Here is a 26,528-nt window from a genome sequence, read left to right on the forward strand (position 1 = left end):
ATAGAATGCTGATTTAATCTCGGCGGTTGGGTTTCGTTGAATTGATGAGGACAGTTTCTATAAAGGGCATATTTACATTGACAGTGTCACTGAAGGGTGGTGTGTGTTGGGTTTACCTATTGGCGTCCTTCTCTGTCACCATACCACCGAGGGCGGTATGGTGGCAATAACTGGCTTATTTATTTGTTAATTCATTTTCTGCTGGAAGGAACAGTACCATTTCGAATAGGGGCCTGAGCGTGAAGTTGACTTCAGAAAAATATTGAATGCCAATAAACTGGGGACCTACAGATGTAGAGACATTCATTACAGATACAGATTGACTCTGGCGAGCAGTTTTGAATTGATTTATAGCTTCTTGTACTATTGATAGAATGTGTTTACTGCGCGCTCTTGTATTACGGGAATTAGTTAACTAATGAGGGTATTATTTTAGTCTGAGTAAAGCAGTTCAGGTTTAGGATAGTTGGCTTATATACACATGCATTTTGAGAAAAAGGGCATGTTCTGATCAGTATATATGTATATACTATGGACCAATAAATGTGATAGTAATACACTTTAGGAGGTTATTTTTAATAAAGTCATATTCCTACATTTCACGTGCTGGTGAAGATAATCATAGCACGAGACTTCAGTCAGTCAGATCGACGTCTTGAAACTCGAGGTTTTGTCCAGTGTTCACTGTTTTTCTGTAAACTATTAAATCGAAATTGACATTTACGGTTTGATCAAGGGCTGTCCACCATCCATTTCTCTAATAATATGTATTGACCAAATAGTACCATATACCGGATGACAATGAACTCGTGTAGTCTTTAGAATCACGTGTGGAGGTCTCCAGTTTTTTTTTTATATATTAAATATAGCATCAAAATGAAAGGGGGGGGGGGGGGGGGTTGTGAAATGCCTTTTGACTGCCAAGCAAAGGAAATGTCTCAAGAAAATGCCTGTGCTTTATTGAGTGTGTTCCATCATTGACGTAGTGTATCTTTGTAGAAGTGTTATTGGATTTGCGAAATGATGTATCGCTGATAAGTCTCTGTTAAAGCACCCGGATTTTGAAATGCCTCATAAAGCATTTTAAGAAGAAATGGCTCACTGTAAGCAGTCTCTTAGAATCTGTCTGTTTTAAACACCAGGAACTGAATCAGAATGAATCCGTTGCATTGGGTATTAATGAACTGGCATTTAAACATCTCTGATGTTACGCTTACAACGACGCCATTCCTGTGTTTTTGCAGAGAGAAATTCGGTGGTTTTCATGGCCCCAAAAGCACCGTATGAAGTGTACCTCTCTCGAGGTGCACTGAAGGCATAAAATTTAAGGTTCTCTGTACCGTCTCTTCGGCCCCATTAAGCTGCTGGAAACCCTTTAATTCATTCCACCTTTTGTTTGACCTACCTCCTCTTTCTTCCATCTTACTTATCTGCTTTATTTTTCAGATTTTTCCTCCTGTTACGCCTTTCAGACCTAGCTTTTACGTCTCTTTCCTTTCGTCGCTGAATGACCTACATTATATATAATATGCTATTGTTCCGAAGCTTAGAGTACTTGAGGAATTGACTGTAGCCTACAAATCCTTAGTAGTTTCAGGCCTATCCTATTGTCCCAAAGCTTACGTATATTACTCGAGGGATTAACTGGTATAAATTCCCTTGTAGTTTTAGGCGCCTCTTTTATAGTTATTTGCATCAAACATTTTTTTTTTTTCATTATATGTGATTAATGTAAATAATTTTTTTGTTTACAAACGAATCTCCACTTCAGGTGCCATTTCCAATTAGCCGTTCCAGTACATCCATAGACAGTTGATACCACTCATATTATTATTATTATTATTATTATTATTATTATTATTATTATTATTATTATTATTAGATCGTTCGAGGCATTCGATTACTGGAATAAGACAGAAAAAAAACGTCATTGAATCGATGACTGACGCTAAAATCCAAATCGAATTGAATAACAGAGACGAGAGAGAGAGAGAGAGAGAGAGAGAGAGAGAGAGAGAGAGAGAGAGAGAGAGAAATGTCCCTCAACAAAGTGGAAATCTGGTATAAGGGGTCTATCATTGCAAATTCATTGTTTTGTGAAAGAATCAGTCCACCTTTAATAACTATTTGCAAAGCTAAAAGGGTGTTGACATAATATCTTGTTTTGTAGTCCGTTAATATCGATAATCAATAAGTACAGAAGTAGAGCGAGAAACCAATAAGTAAACCGATGACACACTTTTGAGATTCATAATTGCGAAATCTATACCTGGTATCTGAGGTAGCTTTCGTTTTATAGGAATGATGACGAAATTGAGTCAATCAAATCGGTGATTAACGAGTAATTAAGAGAAATTTCAAAACGAGCTCGAGATACGAAATATTATATAAACTTCGATTCAGCTGAAATATTCATTTTTTTATTTGTGTCTGATAAGTGCCTATCAATATGACGCATAGACATTTGCTATTATAAAACTCGTAATTGTTTGAAGAAATCAGTTTTAGCGTTCAATCGCTTGTGTGGAGACGAACTGCTTTTGTATCAAATCGGCTTTATGGATGTATTGAACGACTTTTAACGACTTTTGTTCGAACCAAAACGACTTAAAAGGAGGAGGACGAACAACCGGGAACCGCTTGGAACCACTTGAAGGGTACGTCAGCTGACGTCGAGGTTAATTGCTATTCAACATTCATAGCAGGAGTCGACGACTGAACTCGGTCAGGTTATATATTATTATAATAATTTCGCTTACTCGGGGAGGAAGCCTACAAACTGCTTTGTTGTTGTTGTTGCTGCTGTTCTGGTTAGGGGGAGGGGGGAGGGGTAGGACAGCCCTATGGGAGAGACTAAAAAAGGTATGAAAAAGGGGTTTCGCGTCGAGTTAAAGATAAAGGAATTTTAGGATAGGATATTTAGGATTTATTTATGAGAATGAGAACGTGAAAAATAAATAATGAGCATGTTAAACAGTGCAGAAAAATAATTTCTGATGAAATATTGCGTACTTTTAATCTTCGTTGGTGAAACAAGACGCTATATCGTTTAGTTAAAAAGTAAACAAAAAAAGTAAAAAAATCCTATCGGTTGCTCAAGGTTGGAGAAGAGTACAAAAATGTTTAGATTCAATCAAAAAACCATTTCTCCTGTAAACACAACCGTTACTGGAGGCCTTATGCATAGTTTAATATGTAAATGTGTGAATATGGAAGTAGGAATAGGTCAATGTGTCAATGTATGAATGTTTGGTAGAAATAGGTCAATATGTCAATATGGAGTTAGGAAAAGGTCAACAGATTTACACAGGACTGGTCTGAACATTTTGACCAGAAGTGTCCATCTTAAATATACAATGGAACCTTCTTGCTAAACCCAGATTTCATTCTGAATAGTAGTAGGTTTGTCGTACTAATTATATTTTATGCAGTTATTCATCCTATGTGTCTGGTTTCTCTATAATACCTGTTTATGAAAGTGAGGTTGGTGATGTACTGGCATGCAAAGTGAAGTAGGCAAGATATCAGCTGGTTTCTGACGGTAATTATGTTGTTCCTTGTGAATGCGTCCTTTCTGCCACTCGTTGCTTGATAGACCAAAGCTATAGGTAGTAAGAGGCCCTCATTATTATTATTATTATTATTATTATTATTATTATTATTAGGAAGGAGGCCTTCTCTGAGGGCAGTAGCATTGAATACAATAGCTGTTTCAACGGCATTTAATTTAATATAGAATCTTCTCAATTCTTCTTATTATCTTTTTCTCGTCAGCATGTAGCTGGTGTATTAAGTTTCCTAAGGACATGTAAAGATTTTCATTTGTCTTAGGTTTATTCCTCTAACGTGTCGACAGCGCACAGGCAGTCATCTATGAGAGTTTACAGTACAGTGAATTAAGATACAGTTTACAAGTATTTATAGCATGCAAGGTCGTGTACAATCGGTGGGCGGGTCGGTGGGAACGGATTTTAATTGGTCGTTGGATGGAAACGAAATCTCCCCCTGAGGCGTTTCTGACCTGCGTAGTTTTGGACGGGGTTATTAGCGTCGTTGGGTGGTGTTGTTTTTGGGGTACCCACCTCTTGGGCGGCAGGCTGTACAATTGATATATCTTCCGCTCGTTCTCTCCCCGCTTTCTCTCTCTACTTCGTTCCGCTCTTCTCTCTCTCTTGCTCTCTCTCTTCTCTTTCTGCAAGTCCTCTCTCTCTCTCTCTCTCTCGACTCTCCTGCCTCCTCTCTCTCTCTTTCTCTTTCTCTCTCTGTTTGCTCCTCTCTCTCTCTTTCTCTTCTCTCTCTCTCTCTCTCTCTGTCTCTCCCCTCGATCTCTCTCTCTCTCTCTCTCTCTGTCTCTCCCCCCTCGATCTCTCCTCTCTCTCTCGTGGATGTATACGTAGTCGGTTGGTTTCTTGCGCCATTTCTTCTTATGATGGTGGGAGAAACTCTGTTTCTTTTTACCGTGTTGATAGTCGGTTTTTTTTTCTCTAATATATGTAAAGCTTCAAGATAACGTAGGCGTTTTCGGTCCGGTGCATGGTCAATAATTTCTATGTTCTTTATAAGCTCAGCTCTTTCTGGTCTCCTGTTGTGTTTTTTCCCTGTAGGTGAATGAAAAATGGCCCCTTCTTGAAGATGACACGAGAGACGCTTGGAGAGTCTGGTAGTGGTCATCCCGATATAAGAATGGTGGCATCCATCCACCGAGCATGTGAATTCGTAGATGACACTCCTTCTCTTCAAAGACGTTTCTGGGGGCGCCGGGTTGTTTCTAAGAAGCAGCTGGCTGGTTTTTCATGCTTTTGTAATAAAATTATGAGGCTAATTTTATCACTTTCTGTAGTGGGGAGACATTTTCACTGATTATTTTCCTTATAGCCTTTTCATCTTCCAAATATTTGTGTGCATATGATTTTTATAAAATATTTTTATAGCTCCACTTTGGTCGTTAGTTACGGTCGTTCTTTCTTGGTGCCATTTATTTATGGAGTCCCTCGTTTTGGCGTTCGACCATACGGTTTGAAAAGTTATTATTAATGAGAACTTGTGTAGACCTTTCGATTTCCCTGGTGGTTTCTCTCCATGTGGAACAGTGTGTAAGGGCGGGCGCGGCGGACGAAGGCCTCTACCACCGATCTTTTATACCTGTCTGGGCACTCGCTGGACCCATTAAGGCATAGACCCGGGTTTGTGGGTTTCTTGTAAACCGTGTGGTGTATCCCGTAGGGGTCTGCTGTACCCGAAACGTCCAGGAAGGGTAGGGCACCGTCAACGCTGCGTTCACACGTGAAGTGGAGGACGGAGCATTCTTCGAAGGTGTTTCTTAAAGTTTCAAGGTCCTCTTCTCTGTCAACTTTTATGAAGGTGTCGTCTATGTAGCGGTAGTATTGGGGAGGACAGGGGATCTTATTGAAAACTCTTTCTTCGACGACACTCATGTAGAAGTTGGCAAATAGAACCCCTAATGGGGATCCCATTGCCACGCCGTCAATCTGGCAATAAATGTCCTCTGTGGGTCGTGAATGGTGCCTTCTTGGTACATATTTCAAGGAGGGATTTTAGGGCTTCCTCGGGGATGTTCAAAGCCTGTGTCTCCTCACATCTGTATACTCTGTCGAGGATGTGTTCAATCGTCTCGTCGACTGGACGTTCGTGAAGAGGCTCTCGACGTCAAGAGAGGCGATGATACTGTAGACGGAGAGTCTCGGAGTTTACGTAAAAAAAAAAGTCGGTAGATGATGTAGACAATACCTGTCAGGGATATATGGCGTGAGGAGTTCATTGAGTCTCTTCGCGATTTGTAAGTAGGGGTTGGGATTTGGCTTATAATAGGGCGAAGAGGATTTCCAGGCTTGTGGGTTTTTGTTTTTCGGTGCCGTAAATATACCCTGGATTAAAGTCACCCTGGGCAAGGGGAGTCTGGGAGCATTCCTAGCGGCATGGATTCTTTCGACCGTCCTATTAATGTCTCGTCGGATGTCTTCGATGGGGTTCTTGTTGATTTTTCTGAATTTGGATTGATCAGCCAGTATTTGGTCCAGTTTCTCGTGATATTCTGAGGTCTTGATGATTGAAAGAAACTGCTAAAAAACTTGAAACAAATCAAACCGGAAATAACAATAAGAAGGGCAGACAAGCTGCTGCCCTAGTGCTCATCAAGACCTCAGAATATACACGAGAAACTGGACCAAATACTGGCTGATCAATCCAAATTCAGAAAAATCAACAAGAACCCCATCGAAGACATCCGACGAGACATTAATAGGACGGTCGAAAGAATCCATGCCGCTAGGAATGCTCCCAGACTTCCCCTTCCGCCCAGGGTGACTTTAATCCAGGGTATATTTACGGCACCGTAAAAACCCACAAGCCTGGAAATCCTCTTCGCCCTATTATAAGCCAAATCCCAACCCCGACTTACAAAATCGCGAAGAGACTCAATGAAACTCCTCACGCCATATATCCCTGACAGGTATTGTCTACAGTCATCTACCGACTTTTTACGTAAACTCCGAGACTCTCCGTCTACAGGTATCATCGCCTCTCTTGACGTCGAGAGCCTCTTCACGAACGTTCCAGTCGACGAGACGATTGAACACATCCTCGACAGAGTATACAGATGCGAGGAGACACAGGCTTTGAACATCCCCGAGGAAGCCCTAAAATCCCTCCTTGAAATATGTACCAAGAAGGCACCATTCACGACCCACAGAGACATCTTTATTGCCAGATTGACGGCGTGGCAATGGGATCCCCATTAGGGGTTCTATTTGCCAACTTCTACATGAGTGTCGTCGAAGAAAGAGTTTTCAATAAGATCCCCTGTCCTCCCCAATACTACCGCTACATAGACGACACCTTCATAAAAGTTGACAGAGAAGAGGACCTTGAAAACTTTAAGAAACACCTTCGAAGAATGCTCCGTCCTCCACTTACGTGTGAACGCAGCGTTGACGGTGCCCTACCCTTCCTGGACGTTCGGGTACAGCAGACCCCTACGGGATACACCACCACGGTTTACAAGAAAACCCACAAACCCGGGTCTATTGCCTTAATGGGTCCAGCGAGTGCCCAGACAGGTATAAAAGATCGGTGGTAGAGGCTTCGTCCGCCGCGCCCTTACACACTGTTCCACATGGAGAGAAACCACCAGGGAAATCGAAAGGTCTACACAAGTTCTCATTAATATAACTTTTCAAACGTATGGTCGAACGCCAAACGAGGGACTCCATAAATAAATGGCACCAAGAAAGAACGACCGTAACTAACGACCAAAGTGGAGCTATAAAAATATTTTATAAAAATCATATGCACCACAATATTTGGAAGATGAAAAGGCTATAAGGAAAATAATCAGTGAAAATGTCCTCCCCCACTACAGAAAGTGATAAAATTAGCCTCATAATTTATTACAAAAGCATGAAAAACCAGCCAGCTGCTTCTTAGAAACACCCGGCGCCCCAGAAACGTCTTTGAAGAGAAGGAGTGTCATCTACGAATTCACAATGCTCGGTGGATGGATGCCACCATTCTTATATCGGGATGACCACTACCAGACTCTCCAAGCGTCTCTCGTGTCATCTTCAAGAAGGGGCCATTTTTCATTCACTACAGGGACACAGGAGACCAGAAAGAGCTGAGCTTATAAAGAACATAGAAATTATTGACCATGCACCGGACCGAAAACGCCTACGTTATCTTGAAGCTTTACATATATTAGAGAAAAAACCGACTATCAACACGGTAAAAGAAACAGAGTTTCTCCCCACCTCATAAGAAGAAATGGCGCAAGAAACCAACCGACTACGTATACATCCACACGAGAGAGAGAGGATAGATCGAGGGGGGAGAGACAGAGAGAGAGAGAGAGAGTCGAGAGAGACAGAGAGAGAGAGAGAGAGAAAGAGAAAGAGAGAGAGAGCAAACAGAGAGAAAGAGAGAAAGAGAGAGGAGGACAGGCAGAGAGAGAAAGAGAGAGCGTTAGAAGGAGCGAACGAGAGAGAGAGAGAGAGAGAGAGGAACTTGCAGAAAGAGAAAGAGAGAGAGCAAGAGAGAGAGAAAGAGCGGAAGAAGTAGAGAGAGAAAGCGGGAGAGAACGAGCGGAAGATATATCAATTGTACAGCCTGCCGCCCAAGAGGTGGGTACCCCAAACAACACCCAACCGACGCTAATAACCCCGTCCAAACTACGCAGGTCAGAACGCCTCAGGGGGAGATTTCGTTTCCATCCAAACGACCAATTAAAATCCGTTTCCCACCGACCCGCCCACCGATTGTACACGACCTTGCATGCTATAAATACTTGATAAACTGTATCTTAATTCACTGTACTGTAAACTCTCATAGATGACTGCCTGTGCGCCTGTCGACACGTTAGAGGAATAAACCTAAGACAAATGAAAATCTTTACATGTCCTTAGGAAACTTAATACACCGCTACATGCTGACGAGAAAAAGATAATAAGAAGAATTGAGAAGATTCTATATAAATTAAATGCCGTTGAAACAGCTATTGTATTATTATTATTATTATTATTTTATTTTTTTAAGTCAATCACAGTCCTCTAATTCGACTGGGTGGTAGCCTCCATAGAGTCTATCACTTTTCTTACTATGTGCGCCGTTTCTAGGATCACACTCTTCTGCATGAGTCCTGGAGCTACTTCAGCCTCTAGTTTTCTAGATTCCTTTTCAAGGATCTTGGGATCGTGCCTAGGTTTCCTATGATTATGGGTACAATTTCCACTGGCATATCCCATAATCTTCTTATTTCTATTTTCAGGTCTTGATACTTATCCATTTTTTCCCTCTCTTTCTCTTCAACTCTGGTTTCCCATGGTATTGCGACATCAATGAGTGATACTTTCTTCTTGATTTTATCAATCAACATCACGTCTGGTCTATTTGCACGTATCACCCTATCTGTTCTGATACCATAGTCCCAGAGGATCTTTGCATGATCGTATTCTATCACTCCCTCAGGTTGGTGCTCGTACCACTTATTACTGCAAGGTAGCTGATGTTTCTTGCACAGGCTCCAGTGGAGGGCTTTTGCCACTGAATCATGCCTTTTTTTGTACTGGTTCTGTGCAAGTGCCGGGCATTCGCTTGCTATGTGGTATATGGTTTCATTTTTCGTATTGCACTTCCTACATATGGGAGAGATGTTATTTCCATCTATCGTTCTTTGAATATATCTGGTTCTTAGGGCCTGATCTTGTGCTGCTGTTATCATTCCTTCAGTTTCCTTCTTGAGCTCTCCCCTCAGTAGCCATTGCCATGTGTCATCGCTGGCTAGTTCTTTAGTCTGTCTCATGTATTGTCCGTGCATTGGTTTGTTGTGCCAGTCCTCTGTTCTGTTTGTCATTCTCCTGTCTCTGTATATTTCTGGGTCTTCGTCTACTTTTATTAGTCCTTCTTCCCATGCACTCTTGAGCCACTCGTCTTCACTGGTTTTCAGATATTGCCCCAGTGCTCTGTTCTCGATATTGACGCAGTCTCTATACTTAGTAGTTCTCTCCCTCCTTTCTTTCGATGTATGTATATCGTATATGTTCTCTTGGGTGTAGTGCTTGTGTATTGTCATATGTTTCCTAGTTTTCTGGTCTATGCTGCGGAGTTCTGCCTTCGTCCATTCCACTATTCCTGCGCTGTAATATTATTATTATTATTATTATTATTATTATTATTATTATTATTATTATTATTATTATTCAGAAAATAAGCCTTATGTCTGGCAGAAAGCAGAAGGCTATTTGTTGTCATAACGTGGTTGTTAGTTTGGTCGGAGAATAAACCTTTAGTAAATCGACATAGGCCTAATTCCAAGGCCGTCATCGCCCAAACGCAATTCAAGATGGCGTTGCATCGCCTCCATCGAAGTACTGATAATATCACTCGCACTGATTCGCTCGTGACGTCACGAATAATCATTTTCTATATGGAAAGGTCTTCAAAAGTGACTGATCTCTTGCTTGAAGTTGGCGTATGCAGTACGTTGAGAAATCCTTTGGAATAGGCCGGGAATGAGTTTTGACTGGAACAACTCGTTGGTAGTAGGCTATGAGTTTTTGGAGAAACTGGTGAGGATTGGAAGTGAGAAATACCGTCCATTATTCAAAAGTAATCAAACTGTTTGTGACCTCGTGTTTGTATAAATTTCTGGGCCAGTCATCCTCTGTGAAATTTGGGTGAAATAAACCCTGTTAAATCTCGACACATGGGAGGTTAAGAATGATTTGTGAAACTATGAAGGAATTTGTCAGTTTGTCCAGAATCCTGACCATGCAGTCAATTCAAATTGTATTCAATACCACAGGACGGGAACAAGAAACATTTAAGAGCAGGTATTGAGGTCATTCTTAAGAACAACTCAGTTCTTTAATTATAACAAACCACAGAGAAAGATTACCATCACCTCATAGCAACTTCAAAGGAACTATATATTCCCGTTTCTCTATTAATGAGAGACGTATATATCCATCATTGAATATTACTCGTATCGAGCCTCCTGTTTCCCGTAATAAGTATCTGGAGAAAAATTCTCGTTACAGACGATGTTTCGCTTCAAGTTCTACTGCAGCGATTTCCGATGATCCAAGTCGTTTTCACGTACTACATCCATGAAGACGATTAGGTACAGCTCACAGTTCGCCAGGGGCAAGTCATTTAAGTTACCGTATAAAACAGGAAAAAATGCGTAGTATTTCTTCATTTATATAGAGCCATAGGTAGATATTATAGCAGAGAATTAAGAATGTTCCTCAGTAAAGCTCCATTTGTTACGTGGTCTATTACTACGAACGTATTTTGAATTTTAAATTTTAGGAGCGATGGAGACGAGCTTACTATAGTTTACCAATAAACTACTTTTTACGTTTCCTCTTCAGGTCGAAAAATTATTTTTTTTATAGAAAATGGTATTTTAGTATATAGGGCACTTAGAAAAATTCTCTCTCTCTCTCTCTCTCTCTCTCTCAGTTAAAACACTGGGAACAATTCAAAGGACACTTTTCGGTTGGTTTGTCAAAATCTTAATAACTTATTTTTGGAATATAAATTGTCTAGCGTGTATTTGTTTAATTTTATTCGTTGTTATGTAATGAAAAATCTGACGTTAATGAACGTATAAAGACAAATCTGGCGCTAATTAACGTAAGTCTAGTTTCCGACAAAGTTCACCGCTATATTTACGTCTAGTGACGTAAATATAGCGGTTATTATTATTCGTCTGTCTTGCTCGAGACGAGCTGGACTTAACTGTGTTAATGGCTGCCGCCAAACCTTAAAGCTTAAACAAAAAAATCCAATAATTTCTGTGTCATTTACATCGTAATGTGACTCTGGGCACCAAAGGTATTTGGTTTCTGTACTGTATTTCATGTCGTATTGGCAGAGTTGGTGTTAATTGTTCAAATAGTGAATTAAAGAGATTTAAAGTCACGTAAACAACTGCTGAATATCTAAGGCATTCTGGTGTGATATAATTACTAAGGTCATTCTTAGATTAGGTTAAGTAAATGTGGTTTTTGGACATTAATTTCCAATACACGACATTAACTTGCAATGCAAGATATTAACTTGCAATAAAAGACATTAACTTGCAATACACGACATCAACTGGTAATATAAGACATCAGTACACGACAACTTGCATTACAAGGCATGAACTTGCATTACATTACAAGACATTTACTTGCAGTACACGACATTAACTTGCAATACAAGTCATCAACTCAATACAGGCATTAACTTGCAATTCAAGACATTAACTTACAATACACATCAACTTGCAAGACACGACCTTAAGTTAAAATACACATCAACTTGCAACACAAGACATCAAGTTGCAATACAAGACATCAACTTGCAAAGTTATTTATATTGCAGTTTTGTGATTTGGCTTTAGAAACTGCTGCCTGGTCTGTGACTTGGTACTTTTTTAAATTTTTGGTAAAGAATTTTATCTTATTAATAGCAATTCCGTACAGGGAGTATTCCTGGACTTATAACATAATTATTTTAAACCAAAGTGCAATTGAGGCAGACCAGGTAATGAGAGCAATTTGTTGGAGTCAGTCATCAAACCGTTGCTTTATTTTAAGCTTTGGCGATCGGTGGTTAAGTGAATAGTGAAAATCTTAGACCTATGTATTTCTCAAGTTCCTTATAGAATGATGTGTGTCGCCAGTTTTAGTAGCCATCATTCATTCAATTATAGAATGCTGTTATCTGCTCATCCTGGCTCCGTTGACTGATGACGAACGGTTAATAAGGACATATTTACAGTGACAGTCTGGCACTGTAGGATGGTGTGTGTTGTGTGAGCTTAACCTTGGGTTACCTATAGGCGTCCTTCTCTGTCTCCATACCACCGAGGGCGGTATGATGGCAAATAAAATTGATTAAGTGATTCATTTTCTGCTGGAAGGAACAGTACCATTTCGAATAGGGACCTGAGTGTTAAGTTGACTTCAGACAATGAAAGCCATAAACTGGGGACATACAGATGTTGAAGAGACATTCATTGCAGATACAGATGGACTCTGGCGAGTTTTTTCAATTCATTTATAGCTTTCAGTACCATTCAAGATAGAAGAAGGTGTTACAGAACTTGCTTGTATTAAGGGAATAAGCCTAGCTAAATAATTTTGGCGATATTTAATCTAAGCAAAGCATATAGGTGTTGGAATTGATTGTCAAGTATAGTTGGCTAATACTAATACATGCATTTTGGGTAAAATTACGTGTTCTAATCAGTTTACATACATATACTAATGACGAAATTGTATATTGTATCCTATTGTTCCAAAGCTCATATATTACCCGAGGGATTAAGTGGCACCATTCGTTTTTAGTTTCATGCCCATCTATAGTTATTTGCATCAAACATTTTACTTTATTATATGTGATTAATGTCAGTAATTTTTTGTTACAGACGAGCTTTTACTTCAGGACCATTGCGAATTCAGTCGTGTCGTTTCAGCACATCCTAGAAGACAGTTGATACTATTCCTTTTTATTATTATTATTATTATTATTATTATTATTATTATTATTATTATTATTATTATTATTATTAGATCATTCAAGTCATTCGATTACTACAGAAAAAACGTCATTAAATCGATGACTGACGCCAAACCCAAATAGAGGATGGAATAAATATGTAAACCCAATCCCTTAACACAGAGAGAGAGAGAGAGAGAGAGAGAGAGAGAGAGAGAGAGAGAGAGTGTCCCCCAACAAAGTGGAAATGGGGTATAAGCTGTCTATTATTGCAAATTCATTTTGTGAAAGAATCAGTCCACCTTTAGGAACCATTTGCAAAGCTAAAAAGAGCTGATGTAGTATCTTGTTTTGTAGTCAGTTGGTATCGATGATCAGTAAGTAAATAAGTAAATCGAGAAACCAATAAGTAAACCGGTGACACACTTTTGAGACTCATAATTGCGAAACCAACTCGGTATATCTGAGGTAGCTTTTGTTATATGAATGATGACGAAATTGAGTCTCGTTCAAATCGGTGATTAACGAGTAATCAAGAGAATTTCAAAACGAACTCGAGACCTGGAATATTATACAATAAACTTCTATTTAGCTGAAATAAGTAAATTTTTTAATTTGCGTCGGATAAGTGTCAATCAATATGACGCAAAGACATTTACTATGACAAAACTCGTAAATGTTTGAAGACATCAGTGTTTAAATTGCTTTTATGGAGACGAACTGTTTGATATGAAGTCGCCTTTATGGAGGAGGAGGAGGAGAGTGAAAAATGCTTCCATTCTGTAAAAAAAAACCATAAGTCACTTTTGCTGTAAACACTAGGTTCACTATACATATTATAATATTTAAATGTATGAATAGGGAGTTAGGAATAGGCTAACAGACTTACACAGGACTGGTCTGAACTTTTTGACCAGAAGTGTCTATCTTAAATATACAAAGACAAGGGTCGCGAACCTTTATGTAAACCCAGATTTCATTCTGAACACTAGCAGGTTTGCCGTACTAATTATATTTCATGTGGTTATTCATCCTGTGTTTCAGATTTGTTTTTGATACATGTTTATGGAAGTGAGGTGGGTGAAGTGCTTTTATGCAAAGTGCACGAGATAGGATATCAGCGGGTTCTGAAGGTAATTCTGTTGTTCCTTGTGAATCAAGGTGCCCTTTCGTTGCTTGGTAGACCGGAGGTCAAAGGCCATTACTACTAAGGACTCCCATAGGATCTCAATACCACTACTGAGCGATCGAAGATAAATGGAAAAAGCAGTAGTCCTGTGGCTGTCTCTGTTGTAAGTTTTAGGTTCCTAGTAGGTATGTAGCTGACATCATTCTGGGAAAACTTTATTCCATGGCAGTTTAGAAATACGACGCCGTGGATTCTGGAATCATTTGAGCTTTATATATATTGCTAATAGCAATGAGCACTGGAAAATTTGACAGATATTATTGTAGTAAAACACTGAACTTGAAAAATACTATGGAACTTTCCTGTAGGAGGTTAAACAGGACTATCCACTGCTTATGTTGATACGTGCAAGACCACCAAGGTGGAATGAATTACAGAAAAGTGTTTCCAGTCGGTTCAGAAACTTAGACGCATGTAACCCTTCATCATAGTTTTACTCTTCGTTTCAGAATTCATGTTTTCCTGGAAAACTGCTGTGATTGTGCGTTGCTGGGTGGCTTAAGCCATCGGATTTTGGAGTTTTTAGCTGGAATACCATAGGTACTCTTTGGTGACTGCCTGTAAGGCCTACAGGTTCTGTCATTGTTTATGCTTACCTGGCCGGTCATACTAATCATTTTTAAAGCAGGGTTTATTACTAGACAATCAAAATTGAAATATAGTAAATGGCGTTGAATATGAAGAACTGAAATGACAGTGCGAGAGAAATATTCTATTTACTGACTTGGCGAGTAGTGAAAACACGCGGGGATTCATTCCTGAAGGCTTCTATCGTTAGAGAAAAATTAGAATTAGCTCCACACTTTAGTGTAAGTAACCAATCATGACTGCAAAGAGCATTAGACTTATCTTTGCGAACAACTCGCAGCTCAGAGGAATGATATATGGGCCACTGGTTGCATCCAAACTGAGGTTGTTACTATAACACATCACAATGTTATATGTTAAAGATGGTTATTCGATAACTCGTTGATGAAGCTTTAAGTTCGTCACAGAATGCTGATAGTCCGTGGTTTCTAAGTCATTGGTATATAAATGGGAATTGTACTTCGGACAAGTTTGAGTGACAATCACAATATTGCAGTGTTGCTCACCAGCTTCATCTTTGTTACTTGTAGGATTCTTTTATCTGGCGTCATTTTAGACGGGAGGGGACACCATCATTATTTCGAGTAAGGTGAGAATAAGTTTAATTCTGGAAAAAAAAGTGAAAATCATGAACTGGGAACATATATAATAGATGTGTTGAGTGACACTGACGTATTTTTAATTCAGCTATACTCCATAGTTACTTCTATAGAAACAAGACAACTTGGTTTAATCATAAAGGTCATCATTGATATCAGCTTTTCAGTCGAATTTAATTATATTGACGGAGGAATTCACGGTAAAGGATTGTTGGAAATTGCCCACAAAACCTTTTTAGCAGGATTTTCTAACAAAGTTTTTCAACACGTTTCGCTGTTTGTTGAGATTCCAAAACTGGGTCAAATTCATATATTTCAAGAGGCAGTTAGTTGGTTGATAGGTCAATGGTGCAGCATTTCACGTTTCAGATGTACAGACTTGCTACAGATAAATGTAGAATGGTTAAAATTCCTCAGGTAACTTGTACACCATTGACCTTTAGTTTTACATAATGAAGTGTGCAAAATATCTAGCCTAGTATCATTAAACACGAGTTTAGGAGAAAGTTATAAGCGCTTAGTTCAAGTACTAATGTCCCATATAACTTTATAATGATTTACGGGAGTTGGTCTTAATAGTATGCAGTAAGCCAAAAATAATTCTAGACCTATGGAGAAACTGATCCGGATATCTACAAGAAACTAGAGGTATCTTGTTAGAGATTCTAAACCAATTCTTTGGATTATTACACTAACATTTAAATGTAGACAGTAATAGTAATACTACCTTGCCATTGTCACTTCAAGGTAAAAACTAAAAGTAATGTATGAAGGATGAGAATTGGATATGGTAATTATAAAAGCTAATAAATTGATAGGATTTACTAGTTAACTAAATTTTCAGGCTTTGTTTAATTGCCCTCACCTTCATTTAATCACTAGTGTCACTGGTCTAGTAGGTCCTCGTGAACACATCTGTTGAATGCAAGTGTTGGAATAAGGTACAATGTGCTGGACTTTCTAGGTAGCTTAATCTTTAATGTGTATGAATGATGTCACTATGGAAGATACAATTCCCCCCCCCCCCCCCCCATCCCTTCCCCACCATGAGAAATAGAATTCAGGAGACACCAGATGCAGAGAGCAAACAGATAGAGAACACACACACACACACAGAGCACCAGTGTGGGTACCGGAGCCACCACCCACTTCCAGCTAGCCATATCTGTTAGTCCAGATGATTTCAACGTCTCGGGGATAAATAGATATTGTCATCAACCTGCGACTAAAATTCTTGCCTACTGACCAACCGTCCTATTAATAGTAAGTACCCTTCCTGCTATAAAGACAATGTAGCCTAATACCCTTCCTGCTATGAAGATAATGTAGCCTACATCATGTAGTATCTCAATTCGTAAGCTTTTGTACTCATAGATGATGGCCAATGTTCTGTCGACACGTTGGAGGAAACGAACCAAAGGAAACTGGATTCCTCGTCCTTAGGAAATGGGAGGAAATTATTGTGGTAGTTTATGTTCCTTATAAAGGGGTTTTCGTCTGGTGACCTTGAAAATTTGAACTTCTGCCTTCTTTCCTTCACCTCCCCCACCCCCCCGACCCATGATCATCCCTTCCCTCCTCCCCCTCACCCCTCTCCCAGATGCTCCTCCAAATAAAACTTATATGTTTAATATATATATGTTAAACGCAGATAATAATCGCATTATTTATTTGGTAAACGTGGAATCCCGAGCGTCAGGCAAACTAATACCACACAGCCTCTCTCTCTCTCTCTCTCCTCTCTCCCCAAGCGACGCTCTCTCTCTCTCTCAAAACTCCTCTCTCTCTCTCTCTCTCTCTCTCTCTCTCTCTCTCTCTCTCTCTCTCTCTCTCCATTCTGACAGGTAATCAAAATGAGAGTCAAAGTTATATAAAAAATAAATGTTTATTCAACAGTGGAAAGATAATAATCCAAGTCTCACAGACTAACTTAACTCAGTTAACCCCCCAACATTAAAATGTCTAAAACAGTAATTTGTCACACCAATTGTCTATTCTCCCATACGGGACCCTCGGTCCCCCCCCTAGTCAGAACACTCAATTCCCTCGCCAGAATCTTCTGTTTCAAAGACACGAGAAACACACTCGTTAGCACACATAAGTTTAAAGACAAAGTTAAAGATTAAACATTCTTGCAATGTATTAACAGGCCATTCCTTTTGGCTAAAGTAATTCAACACTCACCCATTGCCAACCAGGATTCTCACTCACTGATAAACAAAAACTCTTTGGCATCTGCCATCGTGGTTCTGCCTTTCTCCCTCAGATCTCTATGCAAGTCTTCCCATAGACTTGGCTAAAGATGCCATTATCAAAGGAAGAGGCGCACACGCACATATGAATGCACGCTTCGACAACGCCTCATATTACTGGCTACAACCAGTTTCCCAAAGGCACTTTGAACAAGAGCTCATGAACTGACGAACATTGACTCGCCTAACTATGCAGTTTTCGAATCACACCATCACAGAAATCATTTATCAGCTTTATCAGGTCGTTGCTTTGGCTCTGTTCTATGCATTCCAAGAAATGTCACAGCGAACGTATTAAATATATCATTAAGTATAACCCCAGGACTCACACACACACACACACACACATATATATATATATATATATATAGTATATATATATTATATATATATATATATATATATATATATATATATATATATATATATATATATATATATATACATATATATATATATATATATATATATATATATATATATATATATATATATACATATATATGATGATACATGTTTGGTGAATTGTCCTTTTGATGGCCTATTTTCCTTTCAGAAATAAGAAATGGTTCCACTGATCTATACGGGTTTCATATGCAACACCTTCAGACGGTTTAAGACAACACAGTTTCCACGTAGACAACTAAGGTAATTGTTTTTGTACATATTTTAGTATGCCCACAAATGTTTTGTCTCTATAAATCCATAGTTTTATATAAAGGATATTCTTGGATCTTGTGACATGACTGACTATCTGGTGATTTCCGGTGGAATTGAATTTTTGTCTCTTATCTTATTTCCACTTCCTTTCCAGTAAACAATAATTCTCAAAAGAATTTTCCATTTATCATTAGAATCATGGTCATCGTATGTCTTACCTTTCAGTGTTCTGCATTGTGGGGATTAGCTGCCCAAAACATTTAGAATTGATGTAAAGGATTAATTTTCTGTCACTGTTCATTTCCTGTACTAAACATTTCTTCACAGGTTCTCTTACCACGTTTAAAACATGGCTGTCAATCAACTTCTGGTTTTTCTTACTTCAGTTTTTTTATTCTTTTAAGACGAAAACCTTTTTGCCCATTGATAGTATTGTCGTAGTTGTGTCATTCAATTTAGCCAGGTGTTTGATCCTTGATATTGGATAAACTCTTTTTGGTCCTGTCCCCACTCGTGTAGTTTGAAACTGTATTGAAGTTTTATTCAGTTCTGTTCAGAATATAGTATATTTTCCTTTTGGTTAACTGAGCGAATTTACTTTTGTTGTTGTGGATAAGAGCAAACGATTTTGAGTCTCTCTCTCTCTCTCTCTCTCTCTCTCTCTCGTAACTGGTTATAGGGAACCTGAATTAACGTTGCTTTTAATGCCAATGTCAATGTAATTTCTCTCTCTCTCTCTCTCTCTCTCTCTCTCTCTCTCTCTCTCTCTCTCCAGGAACTTCCTTCGTGGGATGCTTACTCTGGGCCGACTTACTCTACTAACTGGTTATAAGGGCTGAATTAACGTTGTTTTTATTGCCCCTGAACTACTCTCTCTCTCTCTCTCTCTCTCTCTCTCTCTCTCTCTCTCTCTCTCTCTCTCTCTCTCTCTCGTAATTAACGTCAACAGAGCCAGAGTGACAGTAATCAATTTGAAATATTTTGCTCAGTCATCTCCATGCAAAAGAGTTTAAAATAACCATGATATGAATTCATATCCAGAGTTAATAATTTTGAAAAGGAAGTCCGTGAAGTGTTGAAATGAAATACATTTTTTGCTTCCGTAGTATTTGAGAAGCTGGGATCACTCACTTGCAGACAGGAATTGAAGCTCCAGCCCATCGGATGAAGAAAATTGTACTCGTTAAAAAATCACAAGAATTTTTTAACAGAGGTGATTGTTGTTGTTGTTAGGCCAGGAGGGCTGTTCAATTGCTCTTAAATTGCTGTGCCATGATATTCCTCGTACTGACTTTATAAATAACAGCATTAGTCAATTATTGTTGGCAATATTCAAGAGGAATTTTCTTTAGTATGGTGGCCGGTGAATGTAAGGGCTTAGCTTTCATTGAAAAAGGGAAAATGAAAATATATCACTTTGGCCTTAAAGAAAATAACAATTGTTGTTAAGGTAAAAAAAAAATACTCTGTAGAATGTATCAATTGTACATTGTATCTGGTTCATAGTATCAGTGGATTTTGACTTTCATTTAATAAGTTTTCATTATTTTTTTACAGGAAACTTAATGTGTACAAACCTTTTCCTCCGTAGGGGGGAATAGTTTCGCCAGTGCACCTCACGCCATGCTCTGTAGGCATTGCTTTATTAGGTTCTTTGTGGCGTACCTTCGACCCGTAGTTGTAACCCCTTTCATTCCTTTTACTGTACTCCGTTCATAATCTCTTGATTCCATCTTACATGTATGTATGTATGTATGTATGTATGCATGTATGTATGTATGTATACTTAAAAATAGCCTTCCTCTGCGTGAATGGTCCACTGTCACACGAACCGGAGAGGTATTGAAACGAGAAGAAAAGGCATCTTTCCCCTTTGTGCTACTTAGCAGAAATTTCCCGTTATTTTGTTAATTTGTTTCCGTTCACACATTTATCTGTTCAACTTGGTTCGCTTTGATGTGCTGTGTTTAGTGAATTGATCAAACATTTAGCACCTTTCATACCTTTTCGAGTTACTGTAAGTTGGCATTCTTTTTCTAGAATTTGTTTCAGTCATTTGATAAACCTGGTATTTATTTGAATTCAGTCTATAACTGTGCTTGGGTTTTTACCTTTGATACGTTTGGGAACTTCATAAGTTCAAGCGAAGATGCAGTGCATTATTATTATTACTATAATGCAGTTTCAACTTATATTTAATAATTTATTTAAATTGTTATCTATTTTTCTAGTAACTGATCATCTCTCCATATTTCCATTACCTTCTGTTACTTCTTTTCGAATGAACACCATAATATTCTTTGGAAGGGTGAATTTCAAGTCCGTGGCTCCTGTGGTGGCCATGATCCATATGAATAGGACCCATCTTCTCAATATAATGATGATTGATAATAATACGAGTAATAGGTAGAAGGCCATCTTTCAAACAGGTACTGTTAAAAGATATGGCTGCATCAGCAGAGTTGATTTTGTAGGGTTTTCTCTAACTTACTTATGATAGCTTTCTCTTAGGTACTACAGTTAACAAGTAAAGTTCCAATATCAGGCATAATAGGGGTAGTGGAATATGATGAGTAATGTGCATACAGTTTAATTGTAAAACTAATATTTAATAAAATAACTGATAATGCTAACGTTAGCATATCATATTTAAATTAAATATTATTTTAGTTTTACAAGAAAACTCTATTGACATTACTCTCTGTATTTCACTACCTCTATTATGCTAGGAATTGGAAGGTTACTTGTTAACTGAAGTACCCAAGGGAAAGCTCTCATAGTAAGTAAGATAGCGAAAACACTACAAAATCAATATGGCTGATGCAGAAATATCCTTTAACAACAACAACAACAACAACAACAACAATAACAATAATAATAACAATAATAATAATACCCTTTACCAGAGTTGTTTGATTATTCAGTAGTATTTTGCCATTGTTACCAATACACTGTAATGGGTACTATCTCTTCTGTCCCTTTTTGCTTGGTTAGTGTTAAGATATTCAATTATTATTGTGATTTTTATCCTTCCTCTTCATCTTGCTGGTGTTAGGCAAATATCTGTACCTTCTTTAGGCCTTGCCCAGTCGTGTGGGAAAGGGTGGTTAACTTTTGTTAATCCTGCAGTTCATTTAAGACAAACCCTACTACATATTGTTAGAGCTGAAATAGATGATTGGGTCTTACCTGCTCTCGACTGAGTGTTCAGGCATAAGGATTAATTCGTTCTGGGCTTTGTAAGGCTATATATGTACTATATACCATAGTATGTATACATATATATATAGATACGAATACCCGAGTGCGACCGGTAGTTGAGGTGGGAGGCGGCATAGACATATCCTCTTGCGGTGGCGGGGTGGGTTTAGGCTTCACTATCGTCCTGGATATGAAGGTGGCGATGGTTCGTGCCCGTCAGCCGGCAAATCTATTATCGCCTTCGGTTAAACATGTATGGAAATATATTAATTCCGAGGTAGAGCGAATTAGATATTAAAGGACATTTGTAGCTCGATATATATATATATATATATATATATATATATAATAATATATATATATATATATATATATATATATATATATATTATATTATATATATATATATATATATATATATATGATATATATATATGTAATATATGTGTATACGTGCATATGTATGAATATATTCTCATCCAGATCAAGGGCAGGAATTCAGAAGCAGAAGACACAGTATCCATTTATTCCAAGCTTTCGTGATTCATAATCACATCATCAGGGATATCTACAACAATAAAATACAATGTATCAATATAAAATTAAAAGAGCTATATACAAGACTTTAATTTAAAAACCGGACGAAGGAAACTGATAAAAACGAAATAAAATATAAAATTGTTAAGAACAGAAACACACACGCAAGCAAAGACGTACTCGGAAATAAAATAGTAAATTCAGAACATACTTGAATACAGACACACTTAAAAAAAATTACTAATACCAAATAAATAAAGCACTGAAGGTTAACCTACCATTACGAGGATAAGGACGCACTAAGAACAAAACATACAAAGATTTTTTCGAGAGGGGCAAAGTTAAGACAGATACAAGGGAACAGCGGTTGTTAGACAGTTCAGAGAAGGGACTCGTTGTTTAATATTTAAAGTGGGTTGTTTGTATAACCAATGATCTTAAGATCTTCATAGATGATTTCGGTTTTGCATTTAATTGTATGGCTACGTATATTAGAGGATTCTGGATTAGTCAATCGACATCCGGTTCCATAACTTATCCCTCTATGGGAATCGGCCCTCACCCTGAGAAGCCGCCTGGTGGGTCCAATATATTTTCCCAAATTACATTTAGGACAATTGTACTCGTAGACAACACCAGACGACATCAAATTCAAATTCAAATAAAAAAAAATTTATTGACAAAGATACATCTAATGGGATGTATTAGCATGCCAATGCAACCCAACAAATATATTTTTACAATGTCTTTTATCTATTCAAGAAAACCTTGGAAACTTATTAACAATTCTTTTTGTGAAATTATTATTCAAGACAAAACAAACTTGCTAGTAACATTATAATAGAAACATTTCTAAATTCCCTAAGGTTATCACATTCTAACATATAATGATGCAGAGTATGCGAGTATGCTTCACCACATAATCTACAGGGTATACCATCACCATCCATATATTGCCAACAATAATTATGCCCAAAAACCTCATTCTCATAACAAAAGTATCAACTTTCGAAAGTACCTTACCATATGTAACTTTAGTGACAAACAATGCCCCATACTGACGCTGCCCTCTTCCAAAACCTTTATAGCCTTTTCTGTCCCCCAGAATCCTCTTTTTATTCTCATTCCTCTTTTTATTCTATTTAGGCTCATAGAGGTTTCTACGTTAATGTAAGGCTTTCGTGTGGCTTCCTTGGCCAGACTGTCAGCAACTTCATTTAATAAAATACCAACATGAGATGGAAACCCAAAGAAACTTTACATTCAGTCCTTTCTCCTGAAGCGACAAACCAATCCTTACAGAGCACAACCACCTCGCTACTACTGGGAGTTTTGCTATTTAAGTGCTAGCAAGCACTCTGCGAATAAACACAAACACAAATATATCCTTTATTTTATTAACAACCATTTTGAGGCCCTCATGTATAGCATGTAACTCTGCTGCCGTAGATGAGTTTCATCTTCAACAAGCCTCTTAGACAGCGTTGCATCCACACTAATATCATTTTCATATACTCACGAACAACCACACCACAACCAGCTTTATTACCATTTACAGAGCCACATCACAAGATATATTGATGGTATTACACCTAGGTAACATATTTCAGTTTACTAAGAAAGGATTGTCTTTACACACATGTATTACACTCGCTCTTTTTATAGTTCAACTTACTTATACATATATTTAACCTACAACACAACCACGGCTTTGGACATTTTACTCTTTCCAAATAAACACAGTATTTAACAACGTCATATTTTAACAATATCCTATATAGTTTTCTCAAATGACCATTAGGTCTGTACGAGATTCTGAAGTTACCAGACATCATATCAATGGCCTTTTTTAAAATCTATTCACCCCTCCTTATACTGCGGACAACTGCAGCACAGACTAATTTCTTGAACTCTCTCGGAGATACTTGGGAGATTCACTCCATTCTATCATGATCTATGCGCGTGCTCATTCGACAGCCTAGTATTATGCGCATTGCTTGATTTGTATTTATTTCTAACTTCTTTAATTCTCTCTCCCGGATAGCAGATTAGCACCGGATGCATAGTCATAACTGATCGAACTGTGCTTATGTACATCATTCGTAATACAGGTATACCGGCACCATTGCCTCTATTAGCCATCACCTGCAAAGGTCTTAATCTTGCCAGGCAAATATTTCTAACATAATTGACCTCATCCATACTTTTGTGAAAGCCAATGTACATGCCAAGATATTTATAAGTTCCAACCATTTCCAATTGCCTCCCATTAAATGAGATCACATTTTTAATTGGATAACGTGATTGGATTTTACTTTTACTCTCATTAATAACTAATCCCATGTGTAAGCATCAAGTATGTAGTTCAGCTAAAGCCTCTTTCAAAACAACCTCATCTTTGCACTGGATCATTATGTCGTCAGCGTATATTACAACTTCTGTGCCACTAGGAAAAGAATGCCTTGCAATACGATCCATAAGTATATTAAACAAAGCAGGACTTAAGACGACCCCCTGTGGCGTACAGTGCTGGAATATGCTCCTTTTTCGTCTGCTAAACGGAATGCAGACGACACACAACGGAGGTTCTTTTGCGACGGATTTTCTCTGTCGCCCATACTTTTGTCTATAAAAAGCTGTAAAGTACAATAAAACTATGTATAATCAGATAAATGTTTTTTATTGCTCCTTTTGTGCTTGGGAAGCAAATATAATTCATTTTATGAAAACTTATGACGTGGCAGAAATTTGAAACAAACCTAACCCAGCTTCGACGGAGTGTCAACCAGGAGCTCAGTTACTGTTTAGTTACACGCCAGTTAAGAGAGTTACATATTAACTTTCGGTTGAGAAGAGGTAAGTTTTCCATCGTTGATATTGTGTCAGTACGAAAATGTGCTTATTTGCATAACAGTGTTGTTATTCTAATTAAATACATTACTTGTGTTACGTAATATAAATTCAATGCAACTTTATTTAGTAGGAAAATTTAACATCGGTGCAGGAAATTCAAGACTGTTGCATGACAAATACAGTTTTTGCATATCTAACTTTCCTTCAATATGTATTGCCAAAACTTAACAGTATAAATGTCATATTTCAGTCACAAGGCCCAACCATTCATCTCCTTAACCTTAAGATTTATGAAGTGTATAAAACTTTTTAACTACTACTGTATTCAGAGGCAATAGAGAAGGTTGTTAGTTTGAATGATATAGATCCATCAAACACCTCCAATCATAAACCAATAAACCAAATTTACCATGGGATGGCTATGATTGACCTGTTCAGTAAGCTTCAGTATCAGGAGGGCGATACAATATCCATAATTAGAAATAGGTGCAGAATTTCCTCATCGAGGCTTGCATGCAAATTAAGAAACGGTTTGACTTAAACTGCAAACTCTGTAAATCTGTTTCCTACTTACATCCAAAGAATATCTTGGATAACAGCCTAAGAAGAACAGTTCCATCCCTAAATGATCTCATCAAAGAAGTTCCAAGTATTGCTAACAATTATGATATTCAAAAGATTGATACCCAACGGCGGGACATCCCTTGCACACATTTCCAGAGGAGATTAAGATTAAGGAATTGCAGAAAGATCCTGAAACTTTTTATAAATATTTAATCACTATTGAAGATGAATTTGGGGATTCAAAATACGAATACCTTGGAAAATTTGCATTGGAAGTGCTTTCACTTCCATGCTCGAATGCCGATGCTGAGTGTCTGTTTTGTCAGTATAATTTGATAAAGAGGAAAGCAAAAAATTCATTAAAACTAGAAAACATAAGATCTTTGATTCATTCGAAGGACAGCTACAAAATGAACGAAAAATTTGAGCCAACAAAGGAAATGCTAATGTGTAAAAAAATAGTTGTTTTAGAATTAAGAGTTACAGTTTATAAATTGTTGTTCTATTATTGCATATGAGTGTGGTTTTGTTATTGACCTATTTGCATATTGTAATTTAAATAAATTTCAAATTGCTTGAAATTTTATGTTTTTATTAAATCAGTGAATACATTAGTGTCTGCTAGAATTCTCTGTCTATAACCATTTTTTTATTTCGTGAACAAGCAAAGAAAACTGACGGAGAAAATTTGAAACGGAGCTTTGTCCAGCGCTGGTGACGTCCCAATTCCATATCCATTTCTTCAGACTCATGCCCCTGAAGCCAGACCTTAGCCCGCCTTTCACTTAAGTAGCTTGCAATCCACCTTAGCAATGATCCTTAATACCCTTATTAACAAGCTCTTCGAGTATGACTCTTTATTTGCCCTGTCAAATGCTCCCTTTGAGATCAATAAATGCCCTACATTTGACATTGCTGTTGCACAGCACTCTTAAAGCACAATCTGCTGTACTCTTTCCCTTAATAAAACCATAAAGATTGAGAGAATTGATCACCAATGACAAAAAGTAATCCATTAAGAATCATCCGTTCCATTAATTTGCATATACAAGATGTTAATGATATGGGGCGATATTCTGC

At 37.9% G+C, this 26,528-nt stretch overlaps 2 long non-coding RNA genes across 4 annotated transcripts in view; both read left to right on the plus strand.

The window, feature by feature from the left end:
* Positions 1 to 20,061, plus strand: part of LOC135199304 (uncharacterized) — a 95,622-nt gene extending 75,561 nt beyond the window's left edge. For 2 of the 3 annotated variants that reach the window (XR_010311041.1, XR_010311043.1), the window contains exons 3-4: positions 18,190 to 18,281; positions 19,411 to 20,061. This is a non-coding gene — a long non-coding RNA (uncharacterized LOC135199304). Of the gene's footprint in view, positions 1 to 18,189; positions 18,282 to 19,407 lie in introns of all 3 variants that reach the window. The other variant, XR_010311042.1, reaches the window with a different exon arrangement.
* LOC135199307 (uncharacterized) overlaps positions 1 to 26,528 on the plus strand; it is a 761,114-nt gene that overhangs the window by 93,157 nt on the left and 641,429 nt on the right. The window lies entirely within an intron of this gene.

This window comes from Macrobrachium nipponense, chromosome 25 (genome assembly GCF_015104395.2).
Source record: "Macrobrachium nipponense isolate FS-2020 chromosome 25, ASM1510439v2, whole genome shotgun sequence".
In the NCBI taxonomy this organism is placed as follows: Eukaryota; Metazoa; Arthropoda; class Malacostraca; order Decapoda; family Palaemonidae; genus Macrobrachium; species Macrobrachium nipponense.